This window comes from Notolepis coatsorum (assembly GCF_963971535.1).
Source record: "Notolepis coatsorum genome assembly, chromosome: 6".
NCBI lineage: Eukaryota > Metazoa > Chordata > Actinopteri > Aulopiformes > Paralepididae > Notolepis > Notolepis coatsorum.
In genome coordinates this window covers 75,176,649-75,182,835 of record NC_140170.1, presented here as the reverse complement: position 1 = coordinate 75,182,835, position 6,187 = coordinate 75,176,649, and positions in this window count along the sequence as shown.

The following is a 6,187-nucleotide window of genomic DNA, read 5'->3' as shown; positions in this document are numbered from 1 at the left end:
GGGTACAATACAGTACGGCTCAATACATACAATTGTTAAGGGGATGCAGACCTGAGAATGACGTTTGTCTTGTTTCCATCAGGGTCCCCCATTTTCAATTCATATAGACATATATGACATACATGACATACAGATAGTCAGTACTGCTACATCTATACATTTCTGACATACCAGATTTGCAAATACAGTACTGTTTGTGATACAGAAGGAGTCAAGAAAAGGGAGTATATACATTTGACGTAGAAACTGTACATTGGAGGAGGTTGGGTGGGGGGGGTTGGGTACATTGGGATATTGACAACCATACTGGGTAATTTACATTGGAGGTGGTTGGGGGGGGGGCGGGGGGCACACTGTATAAACAAGTAACACTGTACATTGAGGGGGGGGGGGGGGGAGGAGACACTGTACAAACAAACACAATTGTACATTGAACTATTGACAAAACCATACTAGGTAAATGACTGTACATTGGACTAACACTAGACAACATGTAAACATGAGTTTTTAATAAAATGCACTGCTTTTTGTGGCTGTAAAGGTTTGTTTACATTGGTAATGTTTGTAAATACTGGAATAAAACAGATCTATATTATGCTTATAATGGTTTAATAAAGTTCCAAATAGTGTATTTTCTAACTATAGGATCAAGCTCTTCAAGTATGTATGTGAATATACCCGATAGTAAAAAATAAGAAAATCTCTGATTGAGATCACATTACAATTTCAAGCACGTCACATGTAACATAATCCCCTGGAACATTGAAAATTAGTATCGTAATTCGTAATCTGATCAATTTCATTCATCTTTAGGATACTATATCTCAAGATTAGGGCTGGGACTTTATCGCATTAATTTCGATTAATTAACTAAAGAAAGAATTAAAAGTTAAATAAATTGATGTATTTAATCGCATGATGATTTTTCTTTATTGTGTAGGAATGTTACCTTTCAAAGGAGACCAGACTCATGCATGTGCTATAAGTATAAAGTATAATAAATCGCAAATTACTTTTTTTCTTAGTCTGGTTTGTCCATAAAAAAAATAAAAAATAAGACAAATTGAGATCAATCAAGAGTTTTTTTATTGTCAACTTCTGGAATGTATAGCTACATGAAAGTACTCCGTTTTACTTTTACCTCGAAAGTGCTTGAGTTTACAAAAGGTCCTTTGCGCTATATATATTATTCCTAAGATTGCTGCACTTTGTTAAAAATTACATTGATCTGTTGGTCTGTGTAGTAGCTAATACAGGATTTTGCTGCTTAACCCAGTCTTATAAATTGCCTTTTACAGTGTTTATCATTGTTTTCTAGCAATGGGGGTTTGTATCAATGGGGTCTGTTTCTCTATTTCTCATTTTGGCTCATCAGTCTAGTCTCGAGTTCACGAGATCCTCCCTCACTCAACTAAGCCATTCTGATTTGACTGTTTTGCTGACGTGAATAAGGCACTGGTTGTAGTCATCGCCCACAATCTACAATTCGCTCAACAACAGAGCGAGTGGAATTACTTCCTCAAACGAGTTGACGTGCGCTGGTGCGACAGAGACAGCAGAGAACGAGCGAGCGAGAGAGAGATAGAGAGGGAGAGAGAGAGATGGAGAGAGAGGGAGCATTTACACACAAACTCCCGATCGGCGTGCAGGGATGGGGCTTCTCCACTCGCATATCACTGTCAAAATATCATTGCGCACCACGCGCGTGCCTGTATTCCGATCCATCAGTGGCGGCTCTACCACTAGGGGCGCTAGGGCGCCGACCCACCTGCTGGCCAGCTGCTGTTAAATCAGAGAAGAAGACAATAAAACTTTTTCGTTTTTGTGTTTTATAGCCCTATAAATAATATAAACATGTTTAAAATTTATAATATTTACTCATTTTAAGTATGTTTGTATTTCCAATGCACAATATAACGTTATTATCTAAATTAAAAAAACATCGTTTTCCAGAGCAGGAAGTGACATCACGTTTTTTTTTTTTTTTTTTTTTTTTCGGCCCGGGCTATACGCGATAGCGCTCTGAGTGCGCGTCACAGTTTGATCGCTGTCTCCGTCACAGCCAATCAGTGCATACGGCGTTGTGCGTTGAAATATGACTATTATGTTGGAATCCGAGCGCGATTTGAAGCGGTCTAGGCAGCAGCGTGAACTTCCGTGAAGAATTCCATAGCCGCATTTCGCGGAGACGCTCTCTGATTGGCCGACGCCAGTATTTTTTCCATGGCAGAATTTCACAGAGACGATCTCTGATTGGCCGAATCCAATTTCTAATGTTCCAATTCTAGCTTCTAGCTTGGTTCCTAGGTTGGTTTGATTGATTGATTGATTGATTGAAAACTTTATTAACAGATTGTAGAATGGGTACAATACAGTACAGCTCAATACACACAATTGTTAAGGGGATGCAGACCAGAGAAAGACTTTCGTCTTGTTTACATCAGGGTCCCCCATTTTCAATTCATCAGGACATATATGACATACATGACATACAGATAGTCAGTACTGCTACATCTATACATTTATGACATACCAGATTTGCAAATACAGTACTGTTTGTGATACAGAAGGAGTCAAGAAAAGGGAGTATATACATTTGACGTAGAAACTGTACATTGGAGGAGGTTGTGTGGGGGGGGTTGGGTACATTGGGATATTGACAACCATACTGGGTAATTTACATTGGAGGTGGTTGGGGGGGGGGGGGGGGGGGGGGGGGCACACTGTATAAACAAGTAATACTGTACATTGAGGGGGGGGGGAGGAGACACTGTACAAACAAACAAAATTGTACATTGAACTATTGACAAAACCATACTAGGTAAATGACTGTACATTGGAGGGGGTTGGGTTAGGATATTTACAGGGGCCAGTGTTGAATTGCAGTCTCCTGTAGGTGTCCCTTGAGAGAGGTTTTGAAAGTGGGTAGTGATCCACATTCCTTTACAGCTTTGGGTAGGGCGTTCCACATTGATGTGGCATAATTGCGAAACGTGTTTAGTCCCTTATTTGAGCCGAATCTGGGTTTAACATGATTTGTGGAGCTCCCTCTGGTGTTGTGATCGTGGTATTCACTGACCTTTGGGAAGTATTTTGACATGTACATGGGTACCTTGGTCGTGTAGTGTATCTTGTAGACCAGGCCCATTGCAAGTTGTTGTACTCTGTCGTCTACTCTAAGCCATCCTAGGTTGTCAAGGTGGGCAGGGTGAGGTGGGTTCTAGGAGTAAGGTCAAGCAGTAGTCTGACCAGTTTGTTTTGAGATGTTTGTAATTTTGTTTTTAGCGCCTTTGAGGTGCTTTGGTACCATGAGGTGCAAGCATAGTCGTAGTACCCCTGAATGAGTGCTCCTGCCAGAGTCTTCAGGGTGTTCTTGTTTACCAGAGAGGAGATCCGGTACAAGAATCGAGTTCGTTGGTTGACTTTTTTTATTACATTGGATGCCATTTTGTCACAGGAGAGATTAGCCTCTAGGATGGAACCCAGGTAGGTAATTTCATCTTTCCTTGTGACAATATTGTCACCCACTGTAACTGAGAAGCCGTCGGTCTTGCTGAGTTTGTTATTTGAACCGAAGAGAATGGACTCTGTTTTGCCCATGTGTAATGATAGTTTGTTATCAGCGAGCCATATGCAGATTCTGCCTAGTTCCGAGCTGAGGGTTTTTCAACCTGTAACTTGTTCTTGTCAGAGACCAGCAGGGCTGAGTCGTCCGCAAACAGGAACAAGTTGCAGTCACAAGCTGACGACATGTCATTTGCATAAATTAGGAACAGTAGCGGTCCTAGTATGCTTCCTTGTGGAACAAGGACTGTTGTTTGTCTTAGAGCGTGCCGTGCCGTGACTGCAAGTTCTTTAGACTGTTAAGCTTAGGCACTCTTTCAAAGTTGGTTAATGTTAGAGTTTGTCTTAGAGCATGGCGATAGAACGCCAGGTAGTTTGCAGTCTGTTCGAGCGGAAATGGACAAAGGAATGTACTTGTTGAGTGTTGTGCTAACGTCGCGAGCTCAGCTGAGCTAACACTTGGCTAACAAGCTATATGGCGGATTATACACGTTTATCAAGCTCTCCTGCCCTGGACGTTTCAACTAAACAGTGAGTCTCTCTCTCTCTCTCTCTCTCTCTGTGCTTAACGTTAACGTTTGTAAATAGTTTTTTTTAGGAGCAGTACTGTTAGGCTACTGCTGTGCTGGCCATTCATGAAGCGAGACATTGCTGATTGTTTATTTATTTTATAACACAAGACTATGACTACCAACTGCCTAGCCAGCCGTGTATCAATCTTGGATGCAATAATAACGTTACTTACCACACTGACTATGTCGATGGCTCATTGATTTAACTACTGCAGCTCTCTCGGATTGAAAATACGTGGATTATGGCTTGTTCAATATCGTCTATGTTTGAATGAATGAATGAATGAGAACTTTATTAACAGATTGCAGAATGGGTACAATACAGTACGGCTCAATACACACAATTGTTAAGGGGATGCAGACCAGAGAAAGACGTTTGTCTTGTTTACATCAGGGTCCCAGATTTTCGAATCATATCGATAGTTTAATAGCTAGCCTTGGCTCGTTTAACAATATGCAAAATATGTGTACAGCCCTGTACTCATACTGAAGTTATTCTTGGTATATAATAGGTCTGATTGTGTAACGAATCGATTCCACGTCGCGCTGTGTGTGAGAGAGAGAAGGAGAGAGGGAGAGATCTGCCTGTGTTTGGAGACGGGCGAGTTTTGTTTCTAACTTTTCTATTTATATTGTGTTTCAAGTTGTGAATTAGAGTCTAGACTATACTTTATTTGACTGGTTGTGTGTTGTTGTAGTAACAGCTGAGCGACTCGTTCATAAGAGCCGATTCATTGCCGTGAGCGTGAGTCGAATCGCTTACGTCTTGCCATGAGTCTTGCGTGGTACAGTACTGTACAAAATATTTGGTATAGCGCCCCTAGTGGCGAAGTACCCAGCGGCCGCCACTGCGATCCATGCAATAATATTCACAGGGGCAGTGGTGGCCTAAAGGTTAGAGAAGCGGGTTTGTGACCGGAAGGTTGCCGGTTCGATCCCCGGGACCGGCAGGAACACCAACCGCTGAAGTGCCCTTAAGCAAGGCACTTAACCCCCAACTGCTCCAGTGGAGTTGCTCAGTGGCCAATGGTGTCAGACTGTGGTTGTACTGGGCAGCTCCCAGGTGTGAATGGAACTGTGTGAATGTGAAGCAGGGTGTTCCTGAAAAAGAGCATCTGTGCTCAGCGAACCTACCCTGGGTAAATAAAGGTTAAAAAAAAAATATATATATATATATATATATATATTGTCATTTGAAACAAGTTACCAATGGATTATGCCCCCCCCCCCCCCCCCCACCGCGAAATTAATTAGTATCCCCCTCAATCTCTCTATATCTCTCTCTGTCTGGCAGTGCAGACTGTGGGTGACTGTCACTCAAAGCGCTTATGGGCGGAGCCCAGCCCAAAACAGCTTGAAATCTTGAAGTGGAAAATGCTGCTTTAGAGTACTTGATTAGAAATATAAAACAATGATTTTTTATTTATTTTTTTTGTCTACTTTTTCTCCCATTTTCTATTTTTCTCCCATCCCAATTTCTTATCGTCCAATTCTACCCTCCCCTGTCTTGAACGCTGTTAGGCCATGCCTCCCACAAGCCGGCTGTAATGTGGACGAAGCCAAACATTGCACGAGTCCCCTCCGGTACTCGAGGTAGCAGCCGTCGCATCTTTTCACCTGCACAGCGCGATCTTTCAGCGTCGGGGGTCTGCGTTTGGAGGGGACGCCGCCCCCGTCGCTTCCTGATTCTACTGCGCAGGCGCACCAACCAACCTGTAGGAGTCGCTGTCCACAACGTCCGATCCCCACCCATCAGCTTCCGACCCCCTAATACTGCCAAATGTATTAGTATGAACGACCAGCCAAGCTGAAGCAATGCGGAGAGCTGGGCTCGAACCCAGCGTCTCCTGCATTGGTGGTGAGCGCCTTGCCCACTGCACCACCTAGCCGCCTCAACAATGAATCTTTTTGAAAAAGACTTTACAGAGGTGTTCCGTAGACTCACAGGAATTGTGTAAAGTTGCCCAAATAGTGAAAGGAATAGCAAGACATGTCCCCTTTAAACGTATGTATAATGTATATTCAATGATTCACTCTTAAATTAATTTGAA